Raw genomic sequence first — 25,792 nt, 5'->3', positions numbered from 1 at the left:
GTCTGATGTTGGCACAAGGAGGCAAAATTGGCTCACCGACAGCCATAGCTAAAAGCTTCATGGGAACCTTGCTGGATCTCCTAGAGGAAGCTTTTTCTCTCTGCAAACCAGAACCTCTGAAGTCATGAAGTGCAGAGTTACAGGGTCGGGAAATATGAAGTCGGCAGGAGTGACGGTAAGCGGGGCAACTCCTCACCTCTCCCTCGGCTTCTGGACTTAGCTGTTTCATCTCTTAGGGGCCCAGTACCATGAAAGTCAGTTTGTGTAGAGCAGTAGCTTCCAAAATTTTGGGCTCCGGGCCCCTTGACACTCTAAAGAGTTATCACAGCCCCTCCACCCCAAGAACTTTCCTTGTGTGGGTAATAACTATTGATACTGCATTAAAAATTAAAACTTAATTCACGATGGGGGGCTAGGGAAGAATAAAGATAACTTAGAATAGGTCGAGGGGAGTGAAGGGAGGGGAGGGATCTGGGGGTAGGAAGCAGAGAAGAGTGAATCAGACATTATTACCCTATGTGCATATGTGACTATACAACAGGTGGGATTCTACATCGAGTGTAACCAGAAGAATGAGATATTATACTTCTTTATATATGATGTATCAGAGTGTATTCTACTATTATGTATAACTAATTAAAACAATTTTTAAAAAGTAAACAAAATTAAAACTGAGAAATTTAAAAATACTTCTTTTTCATTTGAAGATGGCTATGAGGAACACATTGCATGTTAACAGAACATCTCAGTATAATTATTATGAAATTAGTTTTGACCTAAGGTTTATGAAACCTGAAGATATTGTTGGAACATTTCAGATTGTTCCAGAATATGAAGGAACATAATAAAGGACAAGGTTTGGTAAGTGAATTTTACTTGCCTTGGTTTATAATACCTGATTCTTAAAAGGAGGTATGAAATGGGCTCACATTTTGGCATTAGTCAGGTTTACTTTGATGAGATTGCTGCCTTGATTTACTGATGAATTTTTCACCTACAGTATGCAGGGTTTTTTTTTTTACTAGCTGTGTAATCTGCCTACAGAGCAAAGATTCTTTATGTTAACTTTGTTATATAGTCTATGTTATTTAAGAAAAAAGTATCACAACTATGAAAGAACTTAATGTTTTTTACTACCATCTTACTTTATATGGCTTTAGAATTGTGATTCTTGTTTTGATTAAATAGATCACCAAACATCTTTTTCAAGCACCCATAATGCCATCTTAATAAAATGTCTAAATCTCTTCTGACATCTTTTTGAATTTTGCCTCCTCAAAATCAGATCCAATTATAGAAATATAAGGGGAGGAGGGAGAATGATTCAGGATATCTTTTATACAAAATCCATTCTGAGATTTCCCAGAGGGCTCCTGCAAAATTGCAAAGATTTGTTCTTTCACCTTATAAAAAGAGAGGTGCTAGAAATAATTAGGGTTGTTTGATACATTACTATTGTGAAGTTTCATGGGAGAAGTTGTCAAATCAGAAGAGACAGTTAAATTTGGGTAGGTAAAATATTTTAATATAGAGATTTCAGGTGTTATATAATTCATGGGAAGTCCCTGGATATTTGTCAGTGCCCTTGCTTTCCATACGGTTGAACTTCAGAGGAAACACTGGCTGCACTCTGTTGAGTTTCCCATATGTCAATCCTGATGACATTTTGCCTGAGGATATTAGACAACAACAGTGATATTAATCATAATTTCAGTTATTTAAAATGTTAACTCGGTCATAGGCTTAATTCTTTTACTTGAATCTATATTCTTGAATGTATATTCTATGTGGGGATACACTTCAGACTTAATTGATGGAGTTATATAAAACTACAGACCTCTGTGCCAGATTTATTGAATCTCTTTTTACTCTTGGTATATTCCTGATAAATACTCATTATAATCTTGGTGTATTACTATGTTATGTCTCAGAATTATTATGTTACGTCTCAAAGTTTTTCCTCTCTAAAATTATGTTCATCCATTTTTATAAATTAGATATAATATTCACTGACTTCTCTGGAAATAGGCTTAATCACTATTTTAGAGACATGTTGTCTAAAATTTTGTCTTGGAATGGCTTTATCATCTTGTTATGCATGGCACAGGAAAAAATCAAATTCTAATTGTCAACTACATTGTCCTTATTATGAACTCTCATCAGACCTTTACATTTAAAAATCATCAGTAATCAATTAACCAGTCGCTTTATCATCCAACATAGTTTTGTTTTGCTGTAATGCTTGTCTGAAGGTTCTGCTCTCAGCTACAGGACTTCAACAAAGAAACACCATCTCTCTGCCCCCACGGAGAAGGACCACGCCAGGTACCTGGAACTATTGACTCTTCAAAGAACAGACCTTTACATTTGCTGGTAAATGGATGGAATGGGAGAGCATCATACTGGGTGACATAAGCCAGATGCAGAGAATCAAGGGTCAACTGTTTTCTCCTACAGGTGGAAGCTAGAGGAAAATAAAGAATTAAAAAGAGGGGGGAGGAATCTCACAAAAGTAGAAGGGAGAACAGTGGAGCACAAAAAGGGCCCAAGGGAGAAGGAGGAGGGATGGGAAGTGGAGGAACAGTAGAATGAAACCAAGCAAACAACGCCATGTGCATGCGGGAATATATTACAATGAATTCCACCTTATATGTAACTAGAATGAACCAAATTTAAAAATACATCAATAAAATTTTTTTGAAAAAGAAAAAAGAAAGAATCGACTTGGTATAGGTCTCTGAGGCATCAACTTAGGCAGCTTTCAGGTATTACCAGTGTTTTGAGCCTGAATTTCCAGGACTCCTTTCAGATGCCGCGGAACCCGTGTTAGTTACACTGGACTGAATGAACTGATGGGGAAAAGGTTACTGTCGTTATTGGCTTAGAATACTGTTGATGTTTGAATGTTCTCTTTTGCAGATTTAAAAGCAAGCAAACCCTTTCCTTTCCTCCTTAAACTTTGTGTAACCCATAACAATGTATTAAGCTCTGCTCTTATGTACTGAAATGTAGCATTGTAAAACAATATCTGATTCTCACGGATCCCCCTGAAATCAGAAACTCTTATTAAGCCTCCCAACTTTTCATGACAATAAATTTTTTTGCCTAAGTTCAGCAAAAATCTGTCTTTTAAAAAAAAAATCAGAATATTCTGAGCATATGCTCAGGAAAATCAATTGTGTACCCAAGGCCTTGCCTGGAACGTCAGATTTGAGAATGATCTCATTTAATGGAACTCAGCAGGCCAAGGCTTAGAAGGTTTTCCCAGGAAACTTGGCCTGGTTATTGGTTCACAAGGTCCCACCTTGTAGTGGTAAAGGCTTGACTAAGGCTGAAGGATTCACTCAAGGTAACAGGATCGTGGTGGTTGTTCATTCCTCCCTGGCCTTTGGCCAGAGACCACAGAGCCACTCTGGACAGCCTGTGTCCTCATGATGTGCCAGCTGCAATCACCTAGATCTAGTCAGAGAGAGAGAGAGCAAGGAGGAGTCCCAGTCCTTTTTCTGACTATTGTCAGAATCACACTATCGCTTCTGCCTTAGTCCCACCTTATTCTACTTGTTGGAAGTGAGACATTAAATGCAGCTCACACTCAAGAAGAGAAAAATTGCCAGCCATGGCAGCTCACAACTATAATATCACTTGCTTGGAAGCTGAGGCAGGAGGATGGCGAGTTCAAAGTCAGCCTCAGCAACTTAGCAAGGCTCAAGCAACTTAGGGAGACCCTGCCTCAAAATAAGAATAAAAAGCAGCAACCACAAACATCAGCATGCTTTACCCTTTCCTTTCTGGGCCTGGACGCCATACGTGATGACGTGTGGCGTTGGTTTGTGAGGCCTCTTTAATCTGAAGCAGTTCCCGAGTCTTCATTTTTGAAGAGCACATGGGGCTGGGGAGATAGCTCAGTTGGTAGAGTGCTTGCCTCGCAAGCACAAGGCCCTGAGTTCTAATCCCCAGCACCGCAAAAAAAAAAAAAAGTAGGTGAAGAGCGCATGACTTTGATGGCACTCCTTTGGTTTGGGTTTTTCTGACGTTTCCTCTTTAGATTTCAGGTTCCCTGTGTATGGCAGGAACAGCACTGAAGCATGCTGGGTTCTCAGGGCACCCTGTCAGGTGGTGCCGTGCCCACTCCCCCCAAATGGTACCGTTGGCTTCTAGAGCTTGGTTACCATGGTTTTGGCCAGGTTTCTCTGTGAAGTGAGCATTTTGTCAGTAATTAGGAAGGACTGTGTAGGAATACACTGTGAGACCACCCGAGTATTCTGTTCCTCATCAAACTTTCCCTCATTTATTCTAGCATCCATTGAAGATCCTTGACGGAATCGATATTACTATGAAGGTCGCCAAATGGGGTCTTTTTAACTTGGTCAGTTTTTCCACACCTATTAGTTGATTTTCTATTATGAAGGACAGCTTTTTCTTCCCCTCAGTTTATCTATTTATTTATATAAACATAGGAACTCAGGAGTTCCTATTATATTTGAGCTTGTGATACATCAGTACCATTATATGGATGACAAATCAGTTCAGATTTGACCAGGGAGAAACCCCTTCAAGTTGGTTATTGTATCTGACTTTAAAAAGCAGTTGATTTTCCATTCATGTATTTCTCCAAATAGTACAGAGTAAGGTCTCAAGAGGAGATGAAGTGGAAAGTTCCAGCAGTGTGCCAAGAGGTGACAGAGAGGGGAGTGGCCTCTTCTGGATCAGTATTCCCTAACTGCTGCACTTTTCACAGCTTCTTCCTCCTTCTCCATCCTACAGTGGATTAAACACAGAAACCTGGAGGGACTTTAGAGCTCACCAGCTTCATGGTTCCCAAAGCCTGGTGTGTTAACCAGGGCTGTGTAACTGCAGCCCCTAAAGAGTTGCTTTAACAGATTGGTGTCCTCCAACTCTAGAGATTCTCATTTGAAGCCCAGGCCCCATGGGGTTGGCCTTTTACAGTTCATAAAGACCCTCAGGTGATCTCCGTGCTCCACCCCCACACCTCTTCAGGTGACTTCTCATGCTCCCTACCCCCACACCCCTTCTGGTTGAGGTACCAGCAACCAGAGAGGGAAAGGCACGTGCTCCAGGTCACACCATCTGTGCCAGAGGTAGGAGGCTTCTTGGCTGATCAGCAGGCCTTTTCCTGAACGATGCTACTCCAGTCCTTTGAAAGCTCAGAAGGTCTGGGCTCCTGACAACTGTTCTCATAGCAGCCAGAATGAGGAATTTACTTATAGGATGGACAACGTCTAAGTATTTGAAAACTGGGGTCGATCCCTGCTTATTTACTTGACATTTACTTGCAAAGTCGTTTAAGCCGATCCCCAGAGTTTCATCCTTCTAAGTGGGAAAAAAATGGTACCCACTTCACAAGTAGTTATGAGCATTACTTTTAGACCTACTATCAGGGAAGGCCTGGCACTTTTGCTAGCAAAGTATGCACTTGCCTCCCCTCCTGCCCTAAAACCCATCCCACCTCCCCTGAGGCCACTTAAGGAAGCACTTTCTATTATTCCTTCTCTCTCCTTATGCTGACCTGTCATTCAGGTTATCAGCTGTGTGCCCATTCACCAAATAGAGAAAGACAGCTGAAGATAAACGATGTCCCCTAGGGACGCTTCTAAGCTCTGGTCCCCACTTCTTCCCAGGCCATAGGAATTTGACTATTAAATAGAACTGACCTTGAAGTGTGCAAACTGGAAAACCCAGAATTTTTCACCCAACAATTAGCCCACATCACCTTGTCAACCTAGAAATCACCCCAAAATTTAAAGACATATCATTGGAGCAAAGGAGGGGGAACATTTCAAAGATGCTTATGATTGTGGAGAGCTCTCAAGTAGACCGTGGTTCATTTCCTCTGTGGGTATTTCATTTACTGATCTTCAGCTTTTTCCTGACATCTTCCATTCATTCCTCTTCCTTAGGACTCTCCAGGGGAGGACAGGAGGCCCAGTCTCCCAGCATGAAGCTACCACCTGGGGATGGAGAAACCAGTGACTCCAGGTGTGGCTTTTTTTTTTTTTCTTGCATAATTTTAGCAAAGGAACTTAGTGTCACTGCTGATTAAAAACATAATCTACAAAAATAAATTTAAAAAAATATATCTACATTTAACCTAGGAATGCAGAAGACTATGACGGCACTGAAGGTGTTACCAAAAGCTCAGTCCTTGTCCCTGACAATACAATAATGAGGACATAATTTTGAGAAAAAGGAAAAAGAAGTTTTATTGCTTTGCTGACCAAGATAAAACATAGGCGGCTCCTGTCCCAGAGACTGTGATTCTACCCATTAACGGGAACAAGATTTTGTTTTGTTTTGTTTTAAAGAGGTGATTCAAAGGCTACATTCCAAGTGTTCTCTGTCTGGAGTTGTGATTTACTTGTTAATGTGGGAGATGATCATTTCTTAGATCTTTTCCTGCCGTTTCCAAATCTGAATTACTCGTTCCTGTGTGGGTGTATGCTCAAGGACTGATAACTCTGCCTAGGATGGGAAGAAAGGTAATACTAGTTCCCCTGAAATTAGGGAGACGGAGAGATTAGAGAGGAGGAGGGTGAGAGGAAGAAAAAGAAACATGTCCTTTAAAAAAGTAAGTCGTGTGTGGCAGAGCATGGAGGGCTATATTCAAAGCCTAAAGTGGATCACTGTAACCAAGGCTTTTTAAGTGAGCCCACAGATTCTTTGAAATGCCTCCCTTTGATGCAGCCTAATCTAGAGCATGACTTATTCTGAGTCTCTCCTCTCTCTCTCTCTCTCTCTCTCTCTCTCTCTCTCTCTCTCTCTCTGTACTGGAGACTGAACCCAGAGGTGCTGTACTATTGAGCTGCATCCCCAGCCCTTTTCATTTTTTATTTTGACATGGTTCTCACTAGGTTGTCCAGGCTGGCTCAGAACTTGTGGTCCTCCTGCCTCTGTCTCCTGAGTTGCTGGTATTATGGTCACGTATCGCCGTGCCTGGCTCTTCTAATCTGTGGAGTGTAGAGGGGAAATGATGGAACATGACTTTCAATGATGCTATAGCAGATACTGCTTCTGTTTTGCCTTTTCTTTTGGATCACGTACTCTTCAGGAAGCCAGCTGCCATGTTATGGGGACATTCAAGCAGCCCCAGGGAGAGGCCCATGTGGGGAGGCACTGAGGCCTCTTTTCCAGAGCCTTGCAGGTGAGCCTTCTTGGAAGCAGATCCTCCAGCCCTGGACAACTCAGCAGAAGGATGCAGTTTCCTGAGACCCAGCTGGCCCTAAATTCCTGACCCAGGAATATTAGGAGATAATAAAATTTTATTGTTTAAGCCATTAAATTATGTGGTATTTTATTTATAATAGAAAGCTAATTGTTCCCATAGCAATAGCAACAAAAGGTAGTGCAGGATCAGGGTGAGCACCCTGCTGGCTGCTTGCTTCTTCACAGGCCCCTGGTCTGCTCTGCCGCCTGACCTCTGCTTACCAAGTTCTGGTCCTCTGGAGCTGGGTTGGACTTCCATGTAGCCTCTACCCTGGGTCAAGGTGTGCCTTGGGAGGCAAAGATGAACCTTCCCCTCCTCATGTGACTGCCCTGCAGATGTGTGTAGTGACCATTCCCCTCTCCACTCGCCCTTGTGGTTGTACATGATGTGGAGTTACAGGGGTGGTGTGTTCACATATGAACATAGGAGAGTTCTGTGCGATTCATTCCACTGTCTTTCCTATTCCGCCCCACTCCCTTATCTTCATTCCCCTTTGTCTAATCCAATGAACTTCTCTTCTTCCTCCCACCCCCTTATTGTGTGTTAACATCCACCTATCACAAAGAATATTTGGCCTTCCCACTCCTTGGTATAGACCAGAAGGACTTGGTATATATCAGCCTACTATAGTGACACAGTCACAGCAATGTTCACAGCAGCTCAATTCACAATAGCTAAACTATGGAATCAACCTAGATGCCCTTCAGTAGATGAATGGATAAAGAAAATGTGGTAAATACACACAATGGAATATTACTCAACCTTAAAAAAGAATGAAATTATGGCATTTGCTGGTAAATGGATGGAACTGAAAATAACTATTTTATTCTCTTTTCTATCTTCTCACAACACAGGGTTAACAAAAAGTATGTCGTTTCCCCGCCACATACCAAGCAATTCTCTAATTCTCTGTAGATACCAACACAGTGTCCTACTATACTTGAATCCAATTCTGATGCTAACCAGAGTTAATACAGACCCCAAAGGGTAATACTCAGTTCCACAAGACTGTTCTCGTTTTAGATGCTGGTCGCAAGCAGTATGTCCTCAGGTTATGTTGTCCACAACCTTTGTCTGACTTACTACATATCAGAGGTTCTCACAACTGCTGTTTGGGGTTCAACCATTTGCTAGAGTGGTTCACAGAACTCAGACAAATGCTTCACCTCCATTACCTGTTCACTACAAAGAATGCAGCTCAGAAACAGTCGAGCGGTTTAGGGCAAGGGGAGCAGAGCTCTCACGTGCTCTCCAGGTGTGCCACCCTCCCCACACCGCCACACATTTAGCAACCTGGAAGCTGTCTGAACCCTGTCCCTTTGCGTTTGTATGGAGGCCTCATTACTTATGTATGATTGACTACATCGTTGGCCATTAGTGATCAACTCAGCCTTTAGTCCTCTTCCCCACTTCCAGGAAATTTTGAGGGTGGGGTTAGAAGTTCCAATCCTCTAATCTCCTGACAGTTGCCCCCATCCTGAGCCACCAGCCACCTGTCATCTCACTCGCATACTGAAAGTCAGTTGTACCAGGGAGAATCCAAGGGTTTGTGCACCAGGAAATGGACAGGGAAGATTGAAACCAAATATACATTTCTTGTTATATCATAATACCACAGTCTGCAATTAGTACACAGTCCTTCATGCACCAGTCCGAGGGAGGCTGGATTCTGAGAGGCCTTAAGAAATGGGTGGCACCTGTCCCGAACAACTAGCTAATAATAATAGCTAATAATAATCACTTATCAATGATAGTGATAAGGAGCCCTACCATCACCCTTAAACTGTCCAGGTCCTGGTCAATGGGCTTTGTGAATGTTAAGTCATCTAATTCTCCCAAATAGCTCACAATTATTGTCCCTTTGACAGATGAGAAAACTGTAGTGCAAAAAGTTTAGTCTGCCCATGGTCACTCAGCCAGCCAGCTGTGGAACAGGATTTAAAGCTGGTGGCTTTAGAATCCATACTCCTAACTGTAACTCCATACTGCCTTTTCTCCCAATTCTAGCTCTTTCTAGAACCATACTGAAAACTTTTATAGAAACAACATAGCAACTGCTTTGTGTCAGGATCTGGGTTGAATGCTTTGCATGCTCTAAAGTGAATGCCCACAGTCAATGAACTATTCATTTGGCACTTATTTACCTAGCACAGACACTTTTTCTGATATCTATAGGGACACAGTAGTGACTTAGGTTTGGGTCCTGCCCTCAAGAATTTTCCAGTCCTAGAGAAATAACCATGTGCATAAATAACTATACTTGGAGGTATAGTAAGGCTTGACTTCCCAGAGAGGAAGAGGGCAGTGTATGGTCTGAATGTTTGTGTCCTTCCAATATTTGTCTGTTGAAATCCTAGCTCCCGAATGGTATTATGTGAGGCCCCTGGCAGGTGATTAGGTCATAGGGACAGAGCCCTCATGAATGGGCTTGTAAAATATGCCCAAGGAAACTCACTTGCCCCTTCCACCATATCAAAATGCAGCTTTTCCATCTATGAACCAGAACATGGGCCCTCACCAGACTGAATATGCAGGTGCCTTCATCTTGGATTTTCCAGCCTCCAGAACTGTGAAAAATAAATCTATGTTATATGTAAGTGTAAGATTTAGAAAGATCCGTGGTCCATTTCCAAATCATAGTAGTTAGCCTTAATTGGGATGTGAGATCCAATTGTAGCCATTTTAACTATAGACCTTTCCTTGGCCCTCCCCAATTTTAAAATTAGCCAAGCACATAGATCGCAACCGGGAGCTCCTCCTATCAGAGCAAGGGCAGTCTGCTTTAGGGGTAAAACAGGCGGACGGCCTGCTCAAGTGTGCTTGCTTGCTGGATTTTCTTTGGCAGCACACCCTTCTGCAGAAGTCAAGTTGCCTTTGCTGAATTACTTCCGAACACGTTTGATCCCTTGTGGCACCCCGGTATTTCTAGCAATAGATGACCCAGTCCATGACATGTTATAGCAGCCCAAAGGAACCAAGACAGAGACAGACTCACCAAACGAGATGGGGTATGGGTGGTCCCTGAGCAGGCTTCTTGAATAGGCAGCATTCCAGCTGGATCTCGAAGGATGCTGTGATTGGGAAGGAAGCACTAGAAAGAGGGACATATTAGGAACAGCAGTGGCTCAAGAGTTTAGATGAGACCAGTCAGGCTTCACTCTAAAGGAAGGTAGAGCAATGGGATAGGAAGGTGGAAACAGTGTATGGGGTGTTTTTAGTCTAATTTTCATATCTCAGAAATAGTTTTATAAGGAGCCATGATCTTGAGGCTGCTGTGGTTTCAAGGACTCCATCCCACGTTGGAAAGACGGAGCCTGAGGCCTTCATCTGTCAGGTCCTCAGAGGCGCCAGGACTCTCCTTTGTCATGGAGAGAAATATTCATACTAATAACCCCTCTGCCTGGTACACTGTCTTGCCATCACCCGCCCCCACCATCAGTTTTCACGCGGAGAAAGAAACTGGCAGCAAACAGAACTTGACACTTCTGACTGACCTGTTGGATAAACACATATAGATGCTCAGGACAACCACTTCACACCCAACAAATGGGGACCAGGCATCAACTGCACGGTGGGAGATGGAAGAGCAGTTTTCCACGGGATTCCCTCTCCTCTGAACCTCGCTGGCAGCAGTGGGTACATTTGTGACCCGACCTGCTTCCTCTATATTTCCTAGTGCTGTATGCACTAGGTGCAAAGTCATGCTCTTGGTCCCTGGACGGGGGGAAGCTCTCTCCTAGGGGTGAAGCATGCTTTTTGATACCTATCTTCTTTGAGATCTCAGGGAAGAGCAAAATTCAGATTTATGGGACCTAAAGCTTGTACAATTTGGGGACCTTTTTAAAGAAAAATGATACTAAATTATGAATGCAAGGTGAGCTTTGAAAACTACTTTTTATTTAGAATGAGTAATGAAATCACAATGTTTCAAATCTTAATTATGCTCACAAATACCATAACTATCACAAAATAAAAACAACTAATATAATCTTTATTAATTCCTTGACATATGAATAAAATATTTTTTCCTACTTTTTTAGGCCCATACCTTTCAGATCACTGCTTCGAATGGTGATAATTTTGTACTTGATCTTCAAAGAGAAAATGAGTCAGTCTTCTCTAGCATATCTGATCAAAATTATTTTCCTATTAATTGATAGTTTCAAAGTTTTTTTAAACTTCAAATTTGTTGGAAGTACCATGTATTAGGTATTGTTTAGGATTGTTGTGAATTTTGGGAAAACTTCTTTCCTGTTGATTTCTCCTGCAGTGACTAACCATAAAAACTCTCTGAATTGGAAGTTACTCATTGTCTTATTAACCTCACTGTTCCATGTACCATGAGTTGTGTGGTGTTCTCATAGGTATCAGTTTTCATATTAAATAAGGAGGAAATGTACGACTTTTCCCAATATGTTCATATCATTTACTTGTTCATTAACTGAATTATTAAACAATCCAAAAGTCTATTCATTATTATTCAAATGAAAAGTGATCTCTTCCTCTTACTGAATTACTGCTTTTGATATAATTAAATATTTCATGGTTATAATTCTATTCTTGATGTCAGAATAATTTCTATTTATTTCACTCTTTTTCTTTTCTGCTTCATTAAATTTTTTTCTGAAATCTCTCTCAGTTCTTTAGAAAATATACTTAAAGATGACAAAAAAGTGCCCTTCATATTTCAAAACTAGGACTCTGTATTCTTATTTTTTATTGAAATGTTCCAAAAGTGTCTTTCAAATGGAATTAAAGGACACAGTGAGCTTTATGAACTTGCAAGTAAATACCCTACTTATTTTTATTTGAATTTCTTCTCTGAATCTTCAAAAATATATTTTACAGTATTTTAAAGATGATTGTATCCATGTGGCAAGGCTTGAGCAGATTTAATAAGTATTAGTTACATAATTATAGTGCTGGGTTATATAGGACATATTCACATTGAAATGAAACCTCTAGTCCTGGATGTTTTGGACAGAAATATTCCTAGAAGTCATTTCATTCTTAGACAGCTAACAATAATTCATCTATACAAGGAAGAGACTGTGATTTCAAAGCGCACAATTATATCTCAATAAATATGTTAATGCGTCTCCTATTCAACTTCCCCTTAATCAAATATTCAAATATCCATAGGTATTATGACACTTCCTAACATGAAAGTGAATATGATGGAGAACAATTTGCAACAGAAAGTGATAATGATCTTAGTCAGTTGTAACAAATAATGTTTACTTTTAAGGAAGTACTCAAAAAGAGATGGGGGTAACTTGAAAGAGCTCCCAATGAGCAAAATGGGATAATTTGAGCAATGAAAGTAATAGATTGTAACCTATAGAGATATCCATGAGTTCATAGTGATATAAATAAAATAATTGATTAAAAAAATGAATAAGAAGGGACAAGTCATCCTTTTAGAATTAATAAATTGTTTTCCAATTAATAAATATAGAAGCAAAGATGAATATAGAAAAATAATCACCATTTGGCAAATACCACAGTAATAATTATTGTGGGCAAGGATCATTAATGGATGCTAAAATTAATCAGTATGAGAATAAACAGTATATTTGAATAGTATCAAAGTATCAACTCCATCAGATATTTGTTAATTATTTGGGGGAAAAAAATCAAACTTTACAGAAGAGAAACCTGGCAAACACCATCTTAACAAGTACTTAAGTTAATAACACCAGTAATATGACATACCATCATCACGTACCACCTAACATAATGCCTGGGAAGGACATAATATCATTCATATGAGCAAAACATTTAGGAATCCAGTGGTTAGGGACATAAAGGACATCCCCTGGAAATAATGGACAAATTATCACATCTCACACCTTCCACCACTCTGAAAGAAGCCCAATGCCTCATAAGAATTCAGCTTCCATAGGCAGTGCTTAGTGATATTGCTCTACCCATTTACTGATTGTTAACTATCTTTCAGTTACTGTAACAAAATACCCAAGACAAACAAATTTAAAGGAGTAAGGTTTATTTTAGCTCAAAGATTCAGACCATAACTGATAGGTCCTGTTGCTTTGTCTTTGTGGCACATAGAACACAGTGGAGACTTATGATGACTAAGAACAAAAGGGAAAGACAGAAAGGGGCCAGGGTATGCCACCAGTGACCCAACTTACTTCCACTCGGTCCTGCCTCCTAAAGGTTCCACTACCTCTCAATAGTGTCTTGGCCTGAAGACAAAGCCTTCAATACAGGAGACTCTGGGGGACACTCAAGATTCAAACTATTAGCATCAGGTAACATGAAAGGCTGTCAGCCATGAGTCACAGCAGGTCTAGGATGCAATACAAGAAGTTTGGGAGAAATGATGAGAAGACCTATTGATATTAGAGCTATCTATAGGGAAAAAGAAAACATGTGAAGCTGACAGCAAGTCCCAATAATAGAATCATAACTTAGGCCCCAGGGCAAGGCTACGCTATCTCTCAAGGAGACCTGTAAACCCTTTGAAAGAGGTTCCTTGTATGCCACTTCCCTCTCAAAGATGGGGCATCTGACAAGCCACCATGTGGCCAAAGCTACTCACTTTGAGCTGAGTGGTATCCAGCTTACCAAGTCATAAGGTTGGCAGGCACAACAGCAACCTGTGATTCATGGAAGCAGTATGTGGGCAGTGGGCATGAGCCCGACCAGAGGGTGACTGATGCCCAGTCACCCGTGGTATGGACCACTGTTGTACCAACGTCCCTCCCTAACATGAAATTTCTGGCCATGTGGGGGGTGCCTTATGGCCAAACTGCTAGAAGAAGGAGAAGGCTGGGACTGGCCCAGGGAAGGCATTGTTCTGTTTCGAGGGTGCTGGCCCAAAATGGACTCCTCTGGCCCTACGGCTCCACTCAGAGTGGTCCTGGAAAACAACGGCAAGGGGAAATCCTCTCGTTGGGCAGAGCACAGAGCCGTTTACTTTGCGTGGGAAGAGTGGCCTCGGGAAGGAATGTACCGGTCAGGGTGGTAGAAATGGCTGTGGGTTTCGGGGAATGAAAAGAGAAAAGATAGCAAGACTGAAAACCAGGGGAAGAGCATAGAAAAGGCTTTGTCCTGCGGGTTAGTGCCACCACAGAGCATCTACTGCAGAAGAGGCATCGAACTCTGAGGGTGGGGCTCGATCCTTCAGGAGGCAGGCAACCCCAGTTGTGGTTTGGACGTGGTTCATCCACCGAAGGTTCACATGCTTGGTTCCTGGGGCGGGCAGAACAGAGGTGGCAACCGTTAAGCGGCAGGGACTGGTGGAAGGTAATTAGATCTCGGGGGCTCCACCTTCATCCATAGATGAATACTGTTTCTCAGGGGGGAGGCAGGTCTTGCAGGAGTGAATTTGTTCTCTTGAGAATGATTTTTTTTTTGTTAGTTATCTATGTTTAATCATTCCATAACATATATATATACCCAAAACACCATATTGTACAAGGTGAACACACAATGCTATCTGCCAATTTAAAAAACAAGACTTTTTAGAAGTTTGGGCATTGGGTCTAAAAGAATAGTAGGTTGAAGTAAACACCATTCACCCCCTGTCAGTATACTATGATAGAAACTAGAGGCAATCTTTTCTCTCAGTGAACTGGTTGGGGTCGTGGTATAGCTTAAGTTAGAGTTAGTTTACACCAGTTTCCAATATTTAGAAGGTAGGATCAGGACTTTTCAGCAACAAAGTGCCAACAAATCTCTAAATATCTCATATTTTACCTTTTGCCCCAGTTTCCAAACCATAGATTACCCCTGTTTTGCAACCAGATATAACCTTTTCTTTCTCTGACGCTTGCTTCTGGTCTTAAGAATTCTGTCTTGAGTTCAGGGATGTTCCCACAGGCGTGTGTGTGTGTGTGTGTGTGTGTGTGTATTATATATATATGTGTGTGTGTATATATATATTCTGTATTCTTTATTCTTTGACATCTGGGACTTCACTGACTGGGAAGAGTCTGATTTGGATTCAGGCATTAATGTGACTCCCCTTTACCAGTTGAGGAGACCTTATCCAACACTTTTAATATGGTCTCATTTCTTTAATTTCTCCAATAAGTTATTGGATTTACTGTTACTGAACCCAGGACCCCAAACTCAGGCCCAAGATGTCAGTACATTCCACAGTTTCTACAATTTTTAGTGCATTTATCAACAGTTATTTGGTGGTGGGAGAACTGTTCTTTGTTTTAAATTAACTAAGCCAACTTTGTCACATGTTGCCGATTTTCAAGACCAGTACCAGTGACGTAAAATCTCTCATACTAGCCTGCTGAGCTTGGGGTTAGGAGAATGGGAACACTAGCCAAGAAGTCCACATTTAAAAAAAATTTATTATTATTATTTTTTGATTCATTGTACACAAATGGGGTACAACTTTCATTTCTCTGGTTGTACACGAAGTAGAGTCACACCATCATAAAATGATTTGTGTAAAATTGACTTGTGTAATCAACAAATGGGCTAAGGATATGAGCAGACACTTCACAGAGGAAGATCTTCAAGCAATCAACAGATAGATGAAAAAATGTTCAACATCTCTAGTAATAAGAGAAGTGCAAATCAAAACTACCCTAAGATTCCATCTCACCCCAATTAGAATGTCTATTATCAAAAGTACAAGCAACAATAGTTGTTGGTGTGGATGTGGGGAAAAAGGTACACTCATACATTGCTGGTGGAACTGCAAATTGGTGCAGCCACTCTGGAATGCAGTATGGAGATTCCTTAGAAAGCTTGGAATGAAACCACAATTTGACCCAGCTATCCCACTCCTCGGTTTATACCCAATGGACTTAAAATCAACATACTACAGTGATGCAGCCAGATCAATGTTCATAGCAGCTCAATTCACAATAGCCAGATTGTGGAACCAACCTAGATGCCTTTCAATAGATGAATAGATAAAGAAACTGGTATATATACACAATGGAATATTATTCATCCATAAAGAAGAATAAAATTATGACATTTGCAGGTAAATGGATGGAGTTGGAGAATGTTATGCTAAGTGAAATAAGCCAATTCCAAAAAACCAAAGGCCGAGTGATTTCTCTGATAAGTGGATGATGATACATAATGGGTGTGGGAAGGAGGCAAGAATGGAGGAAGTATGGCTTGTAGAGAGGAAAATGAGGGGTGGGAAGCAGGTGGGGGAAGGAAAAATAATAGAATGAGACAAACATCATTACCCTATGTATATGTATGAGAGTAAATTTTTATGAAACAAGAGTGAGCCTGGCGTCTCTCTGCTGTCTCCCTTCCTTGCTAGCACATGTACCCCCCTGCACATGGCTGTTTCCCCTTCTCCTCTTTCAATATGCTGCAATGTGGCTAGACGGCAGCACTGTGCTTTTCTAACTACAAGAATCCTTAGCCAAATAAACTTCTTTTCTTTATAAAGTACCCTTCCTCTGGTATTTTTTTATAGCAACATAAATGGACAAAAATAACACCATAAAACAAGGACCATTATTTGATTTGGTATTCCCAGTAGGTAGAATCCATGGGTCCAGGAACACGGGTCCAGGAATGCCGGAGACGTCCTGCATTCCCAGTGTCCTACTTGGCAACTACTTCTCTCATCACTGCCACATTAGGCTCTGTGGGACTAGAAATCCTGATTCCCAGAGGGAAACATTTGCACCAGAGGATTTAGTGGGGTTCCATTAAACTTTAAGCCTTGGTTGTTGCCTAATCTCCTTGAGCTCCTCGTCTCAAAAGATCAGAAGGCAAAGCAAGGAGACTCTATGCTTAGAAGTAACTGACCCTGCTTGTCAAGAGAAAGTAGGGCTGCTGAGTCACAGGAAGGCAGGGAAGAATAAGGCAGATACCCAAGTGATCTTCTGAGACTTTTCTTGGTATTCTTCTTCCTATTGGTGATGATAAACTGGCAAGTGTGGCATCCATGGCCTGAGAACAGCATAGTGTTATGGTTTGGGTCTTTAATATCCCCCCAGAAGCTTATGTGTTAAGTAACGCGAGAATGTTCAGAGGTGAGATGACTAGATCGTGAGCACTGTGTCCTCATCAGTGGATCAAGCCATTTGCTGGATCAATGATTTAAATGAACTACTGGAAGGTAATTATAGGCAGGTGGGACATGGTTGGAAGTAGGTCATTTGGGGCTCACCCTTGGGGACTGTATCTTGTCCCCGGTTCCCCACATGCGCTCGCTCTCTCTCTCTCTCTCTCTCTCTCTCTCTCTCTCTCTCTCTCTCTCTCTCTCTCTCTCTCTCTCTCTCTCTCTCTCCTTCCTCACTACTATCAGTTGAGCAGGTATCCTCGGCCAGGGCCTTCCACCATGAGATTCTGCTTTACCTCGGTCCCAGAACAATGGAGTTGTATGACCATGGGCTGAACCTTGGAAACTGTGAGCAAAAATAAACTTTTCCTCCTCTAAATTGTTCCTTTCAGGTATTTTGGTCACAGCAATGCACAACTGACTAACAGACTTAGTGACCAGAAGCTCGGGATGATAATTTGCGTTATCCCACTAGGTTAGAAACTTTGACTAGCAAAGTTAATAGAATAGATAATTGTGGCCTTAGGCCAGTTGAAGGCACTTGGATTATAGTGGTTAATCTTCCTTTGGTAAGTGATGAAAAGACCAACCAGAATCCCAGAAGAGCTATTCCCAGATGGATTAAATTTACCACAAAAAGTTAGTGTATTTGATTGGTGCAAGCTATGGATGGTAGTGGATTGTGTGTCACCTTGATCTCTGCTATTAGGACCAAGGCCCCCATTCCCTTAGCTACTGTGAGTATTGACTGCTGACGCTCATACCTGAGCCCTTCTAGAAACTGACCTCCACTGAAGAGAGCTGTTTGACCCAAAAGATTGGGACTCCCTAACTCAATTTGGAGCAATTCAGAGGGACAACCCCACCAACAGGTCTCCTTGTAGAATTGGCCCCTGTTGTATCCACAGTGCAGTTCAACTCCTGCCTCTGATCATTCCTGCTTCCCCACTCCCTTACAGGTGTTGTTCCCACTAAATTTCCCACACACATACCCAAGGAAACTGACCCCAAGACTCTGGAATTTCCTACTGCTTTTGACACGAGTGAGTTTGCCGCTATACCCAGCAGTTCAACTACTGCAGACGAGGGCAGATGATGTAAAGCAGAGCTCCCCCATGGACACATGTGAGGAGCAAGAATCAAACTTTGGTAGTTTGAAGTCACTGAGATTTGATGGTTGTTTGTTACCATAGGATAATCTAACCCATCCTGACTGATACAAAGTGGATCCCATGATTCTGCTTTTAAAATTTTGTGAAATCTAGTCCAACTTGAAAGGTGACCAAGGCCAAATCTTAATATATGAGGCAAATGTAGGTCTGACTTCATGGATGATAAATTAGAATCTAACTAGAAAGAGTCAAATGAAGTCAAAGAGGCTATGTGCCATCTCTTTGGAGCTTTTCCTGAGCCCGACCATTTGCGGGATGGAACTTAACGTTGCTTGGCATGGCTGTAGGACAAATCTGGAACATGGGGATGAATTACCAGTTAGTAGGTCATGGTTAGAATTGGTTGGCCAGCATCCACATGGTTTCAGGCCACAGCCAAGTGCTTCTTGCAGGCAATCCAGATGGGTCTGAACTCAAGAGGGAAATGAGTCACTGATGTCTGTATCTATGAGAAAAAACAAAGATTAATAATTCAGTGTTGTATTCCTTGTCTGCTTTCAGTGACAGGCATAGATCCAAGACGAAATCCTTGGCGTTAGACACTGCATTCTTAGACAACAGCACTTGTTGGGGCCCCTTCCAAGGAGGCTGATGAAATTTGATCAGGCAGGAAGCTTTACATCATGGACCTGTCTGAACAGGTGGGTGGGTACAGTTTGGTAAAACTGTACATGGCTTCTGGACACCCTCGTTAGTGCCCTGCAATTTAACACAATGTTATCTAGCTCAGGGATGTTCTGCTGGTTATAGCTGCTGAGGGAAACACCAGAGTCTCACCTATCAATCTATCATGAGAATAAAATCTTGGGAATTTGTTAGTTGTAGACCAAATCAACCTAAGACTCATGGGCAGTGCATCTGGACCCTTCAATCCAGTTTCTGCACAAACGTTGACCTGTTTATTATTTTTCAACTCTACTTTGATATTTCATCATCTCTGCAGACTGCAGATAATGTGGGCATTAATAATTCTGTAGACTTGACAACTTTAAGACCTTGTCTGTCAAATGCATGTCCCTATGGTCATAGAGTATTACAAATCCAGAAATGAGGGCTTCTAGATGTCTTTTGCTCATTATCAGGGTGCCAGCTTATGCACACAGATATATTTCTTCTCATCTTGAAGAGTCACATAAATTACTAAAATATGATGAAATGAATACCATTTTCTTTACCTGGATATATTTAACTTGGTGATTAATTACAAATGGCCCCCAAGGAATAGAATAAACTGCATTTTTTTTCTTGACAGTTTGCTCTGTGCTTCCTCCCAGTTGAGGGCCTGATAAATAGGTTGGCTCTTATTATACTGTTTGTCTGAATTAGAACATTTTGGAGCAAACTAGTCAGATCTCATGATTTCTAACACCCCCTCTTTGTTGGCATGGATCTTGTCATGGGTTACATGAAAGAGGTAAGGAGTCATTTTTTTTTCATGCCAAACAAGATAAGCATTTAAAAGACATTCCCCCACTTCCAAGGAGTCTGAGGACTAGTCCAAAATTGCAAAATTGCTTTCTAATGACATTGTTCAGTTGGTTAAAAAAAAAAAAAAGAAGACAAAGTCTGAGAAGAGTCAATGACCTTAGCTGTGCTATTAGCCAAAGCAAATATCTTTTTATGTAGTATTGAGTCACTAGAAATATTAAGTCCTCCAGAAATTCCTCCATTGTCAGAAACCGCTCAAAGACACAAAGAGAGTCAGACTTTGAAAAGCGAAGTGTACCCAGCCCAGGTGTTTGCCTCCTGGAGGCAAAGCTCCCTGCAACCTCCTGTGGGGAGATTAGTCCTGTTCTTTTCCACTCTTAAACCAATGACTTCCTGGCAATGTGCTAAGCACTGTGCTAAACCCTTCACAACATAATAACCTGGTGAGGAAGTATTATCTTGTTTTTTTCATTACTATTATTATTAAGAACTGGAGACTGAATCCAGGGATGTTCTGCCACTGAGCTATAATCTCGGCCCTTTTTAAAAATTTTATTTTAAGACAAAGGAGTACCAACTTGCAAGGCTGGCCTTGAACTTGCGAGTCTACTGCCTTAGCCCCCCCAAGTAACTGGGATTATAGGTTGTGTGCCACAACATTAGTTTTATCTCCATTTTGTGGATATGAGAAATCACAGAGGATAAATGACTTGCAAGACCAAGACTGGATTTCAGCTCAAGTTCATCTGTCTTCAAAACCCTTGCATTTCAACCTCTCTGCTATAGCCCTTCCCTTGCATGCAAAATGCCCCTATTTTACAGTCTATCTCAAGCAAGAGACTTGCTGACCAACCTGTGTGTCTAGGGATTACAGCAAAAAAAAAAAAAAAAAAAAAAAAAGACAGATTGTATTCATCCATTTTGGTTTATTCATTTATTCTTCAAATCATTCATTTAACAAATGAAAATCCATTCATTTATGGAGCTGATACTGTGACCCATACAGAGTTAGGTGTTAAAGAAGTAAACAAAATGGTGCACTAAGGAATTGAGACAGTAAACAAGTAAATGTACAAATAAATAATTACAAACCGTGATAGGTGCTTTCTTCCCCTGCAAGTCTATTACCACCTACAGCAGCAGCATTGGAAAAGTCATTTTGTTTATAAATCTGAACTGAAAGAAGCTCCGTGTAGCACTGTTCTAAAGAAACAGAATGCAGGGGCTGAGATGCCACTCAGTGGTTAGAGCACTTGCTTTGCATGCACGGGGCCCTGAGTTCCATCCCCAGCACTGAAGAAGAAATATAATACGAACCACATGTATCAATTTTCTAGTAGCCACATTAGAACAAGTAAAAAAAGGTGAAGTTAATAATAAAATTCATTCAACCAAACATATCCAAAATATAATTTTAACAAGCACCTCATTATCTAGGAGATATTTTACATCCTTTTTTTCAGACTCTTCAAAATCCAGTGTGTGTTTTAAGCTTACAGCATATCTCAGGTTAAGCTAGTTTCCTTTCAAATGCTCAGTAGCCACATGTCGAGAGTGGCTGGTGCCCTGCTCAGGGCACCTCGAACAGGAACAGTGCAGCTCTTGCCTGCGAGTCAGTAGTTTGTGGACATGAGTTCATTCGCCCCACCACAGGATCATTTAACGGATGGGAGGTGGTGTGGAAAAGGGAATGACCTAGAGATCAGTATATGTCACAGCTCCCGGTGATTCCGACACACAGCCAGGACTGAGAACCACTGCTCTAAGTAGCCGTTTTGCACCTGAAGTCTTCAGCATCTGCAAGGTGGCAAGCCTGAAGCTTCTGCATCCCAACCCCTTTGATGACCTGTCCAGCTCCTCCCTGCAAGCTCAGCTCTGACCCCAGAGACCGGGCTGGTGACCTCAGTCTGGGAAGCTGGTTGAGAGGTTCGAGGGCAGCTACCATCATGGCTCAGCAGCCACACCTTGGCTGTTGGTCTCACCCTGACCTTGTGGTCCTGACTCTGACAAATCTTGGGATTCTGCTTTCACTGTTGGACTGTCCCTGTGTGTGTGTATGCTCTACTGTTTCTCTTCTGGAAAACTGTGCGGCGTCTCCAGCCTTGGACCACCACTGTTTTGTTAGTTCTTTCCTGTCCCCTGCTGCCCTTCCCTTTGCCTTCTCTGAGAACACCTACGGTGGGAACCCACCCTCTCTTTCACCTGTTGGGACACCTACCACCTCTTACCAGGTCCTCCTGATGCTGCCAACTCACTTCCCCTCTCATCCCTCTTGCAGGGCCTCCCTCCTCTGGGTTCCCCTCCCACCTTCCCCCTCACCTGGTCCACCTTCCCTGCCCTCTGATTAGCTCTCCCCTGCCCAGTCCACAAGAGCTCAGGCTTCTTCAGCATCCTCTCATATTGACTCATTAATCTTTATATCTAGGCACTTTCACCTGCCTGGGAAACATGAATCTCTGCTTATTTCTATTTCCATTTTTATCCTTTTCTCCTTATCTTTACCTTTTATTTAAATTTCTTTATTTAGTCTTGTGTCCACTTACTTTTTCTCCTCTAGGCCTGTCATCCCCAAGGATAGAACAGAAAGCCCCAAAAGTAGTGAAGCAATCATGTCCCCCACTGATCACAAGAAGTATGTGCTCTTGGGCTGACTCAGTGCCTGTGACTTCAGGGACACAAATAAGGCTAGAAAGCCAGGAGAGAAAACCTCTCTAGAAAATGTGATTTCAAGCTCACACTTTCCCCTCAGCCTCTTCTGTGTGGGGTTCATGCAAGCTTGCTTTTTCCAGAAGTTCTGTGGATTGTTACCCCCAGCCTTGCAGTCCTGTTATAAGGATTTGAAATCCTTTGCTGAAAAGTTAACAATTTCCTTGTCATTTTGCATAAGCTTACTGCTGGAGTCCCCAGAGTCAAACTTGTCAGATAAATAAAAATTAAGACTGTGAGGCTGTTATCTAAAACTGACCACAATCCTATTCCCAACAGAGATTCAGGGAAAGAGAGAGATGAAAAGCAGAAGAATTTCTAAATCAGTTCCCCACACATATAGGGACTGGGAGTTAGGAGGTTCTTCTATGTGAGGACAGAAGAATGACACCCCCATGGTGAGTTCCCACTGCCCCAGGTCACAGGTTCCATTTCTAGGGGAGCTGACCACGCTAGCCCCCTCCTCAGCCCTTTCCTAGAACTATTGTACCATAAATTGGCCTGGCCATTGGGCAAATGTTGTGTCTCCACATCATTCAATTCTGTCCCATTATCTTAAATGCTAGAATTTAGCATCGTTAATTGGTGGGATGAACATTGCCAAACAATAACTTATGGCTTGTGCAGTCTTGATGGATGGATGCTGATTAGATGGGGAATGGATGAATAGATGGGGGCCTGTCACGCTGACCACAAATGGAATTTGTCTCTGTCTTGTATACAGTGGGATAATATCTTGAAACATTCATTGATTTGCTTTTTATCCCTGATAATGTATTTTTACTTCTTGACTTTTTCACCCTTAAAGGGTAGGAGATAATAGTAGCATCTTCTTCACAGGATTGTCATGAGGATTACATGAAGTGATTCGGGGAAAGCTGTTTGGCCAGTGCATTGACCTACAGGAAAAGATCAGTAAAAGGCAGATATGGTTACTATTTTCCAAATTTTACATTAGTGACTTGCTTAAGGTCACATAGCATAACGTAGATCTGTCTTGCCCCATTGGAAAATATCTTCCTGCTTGGAATTCTCCAGAACCTCACTCTTCTTGCTTCAAAGAAGATCGGCACCACTGAGGCCCTCCCACATCAGTGTAGACCACCCCTCCCTTTTCCCCTCCCTGAAGTAGTTATACTGGAATGGAAGGAAGAGAGGGGTGTGTGTGTGTGCTGAGAAAAAGTCTAGAAGGGGTCTGCTGTCCCATCTGGAAAATTACGACATGTGAGAGCCCTCCGATGTAATTCATTGAAAAGTCTTAGAACAGAAACTCTCACTGTTCATTTTGAAAACACAAGTCCTTAGCTCTGATGGTCCCCAGACAGGAGAAGAAAGCAAAATGAGGTGGGTACAGAGGAGGAAACTGGTAGTTTCCCTCTGCTCCTTTCTTCTAGATTCTTTAAATAAACAGACCTACAGCAATTCTGTGCAAATGCAGGGTTCTCCCTGTCTCTCTTCACCTCTGTGCTGGCTCCAAAGTTGCCTTGAATGTCAAAAATGATACAAAAACTAACAGACCATATTAGAATCTGACTCTGCCAGGCACTAGCTATGTCTCTTGGGCAAGTGAATCCTCTTTTCCAAGCCCCGAGTTAAAGAAGAAGGAAAGGAAAGGACTGGCCTCTGAGAGGGAGTGTTATGGGAGCTGGGTGGAAAGGGACTAAGGAAATCAGTCTTTTTGGCAGAGGCACAGTCTGTAACTCCTCCATTATTCCTCAGCCTTACCTTGAAGGACCTCCAAAAAGGAGACCCCGACTCTATCCCTCGGACCGACGGCAACCCCAATCAACCACAGGAGGCGTCACTTGATGCAAACCGCAAGAGGTGTTTATTCCAGCGCGCTGGGACCCGACTCGTGACTCACGCAGGAGTGCAAGGGTCGAGTCCCTAGCAGAAAATCTTACAAGCTTATAAAGGCAGAAAACCACACATCGGGAGGGGTCGCACATGAAAGGGAGAAAAGGGAAAAGAAAAGAAAAAATGGGGGAACAAAGCTGCCGGGAAATTCCAAAGGGGGTCTAAGTTGTCTGATAACATATAACATGTTTTACAATGTTTTACAACAGGGCGTAGATTCTGGTCAATAGTTTCTGGTAATCCTACTGTTTGAGCACTATTTAGTCATCTAGCCCAATTTACTCTTTTACCCTCTGTTTGGGGCTATTTCCTGGAACAGCTTTTAGGGGCTTTTGCTCCCATCACTGGGAGGGTGACCTCAGGGAGTTAAGATAACCAGGAGGGTGACATCAGAGAGTTAAGACAATGGGCAGGAGACCTTAGGGAGTTAAGATAAAAAATGTTCATTCTTTAGAACAGCTTACAGCTTAGAAATGTTCACTCTTTAAAACAGCTTAAAAAAAATGTTCATTCTTTCAACCTTAAGGCAGACTCCAGTGACCTTCGAAGTTCGAGGCCCGGAAAGAGAACAGGGCCTGCGAGCAGACAGCACTGCTCAGTGGCTGTGCGGATGGAGACAGCTTGGTGAGAGCCACGTCCCCCTCCTCCCTGTGGGCAACCTGATGCTGGTTGCAAACAGTGAAAGGTCAACCTGGGCAGAAAGGTGACCTGTCAAATAGGTGGCCTCCAGGCATGCTCAAGGCTCAGGTTTCTTCTTCAAAAAGTACATGGTGCCTACCCCTAAAGCGCTGTTGTCGAAAGCAGAATAGCCACAGCATTTTCTCCATGAAGCGTTCACCTGTCACGCCCATAACTGCTGTTTTTCTAGTGCTAAGCAACACTGGCAACAACAAACCATTAATTACCCAACAAAAGCTTGCATCTGCAATCACACTTAATCTGAAAAAATGTTTAAACTATATTTCAGAAAGGGTCTTCCGTCTTTAAGCCAAAACACTGGTTCTCTTGTGTGAGATACTGTATATAAGTGAAGTAGCTTAAGGCCTGCAGCTTGGGTATGATCCATTTACTATGGTTATGCCACAAAGAGTCTTGAGAGTAGCAAATGGAGCAGTCAAGTGGCAGAGAACCCATGTGCCACTTAAAGGACAACCTGTATTTGGAAATCCAGCTTTGGGAAGAAACAAGTTTATTTTGTAAGCTTTTCTCAGGATCTCTTTTGATAAAGACTTGTTCTGGGTTACTTACAATATGGTCTGATTTATAAAAAGCTCATCTGTTTACACATACAATGTTTGTAAAAGCACCAAAGTTGGTTTGGTGACAAAAATGGAAAATCTACCGCTTACATAAAAAAAGCAAGGGAGATACCAGTTGACT

At 42.0% G+C, this 25,792-nt stretch overlaps 1 long non-coding RNA gene across 1 annotated transcript in view; it reads right to left on the bottom strand.

Moving 5' to 3' along the window:
• LOC306637817 overlaps positions 1–25,136 on the bottom strand; it is a 30,565-nt gene extending 5,429 nt beyond the window's left edge. The window contains exons 1-3 of the long non-coding RNA XR_013757283.1: positions 24,933–25,136; positions 18,738–18,866; positions 10,210–10,381 (exon numbers count right to left, since the gene is read on the bottom strand). This is a non-coding gene — a long non-coding RNA (uncharacterized lncRNA). The remainder of the gene's footprint in view (positions 1–10,209; positions 10,382–18,737; positions 18,867–24,932) is intronic.
• Between the last annotated feature and the right edge of the window lie 656 nt (positions 25,137–25,792).

Source organism: Sciurus vulgaris (assembly GCF_902686455.1).
Source record: "Sciurus vulgaris genome assembly, chromosome: 10".
Taxonomy (NCBI): Eukaryota; Metazoa; Chordata; class Mammalia; order Rodentia; family Sciuridae; genus Sciurus; species Sciurus vulgaris.
Note: the sequence above shows the minus strand (reverse complement) of the source record. Positions and strands in the feature narration are given on the sequence as shown.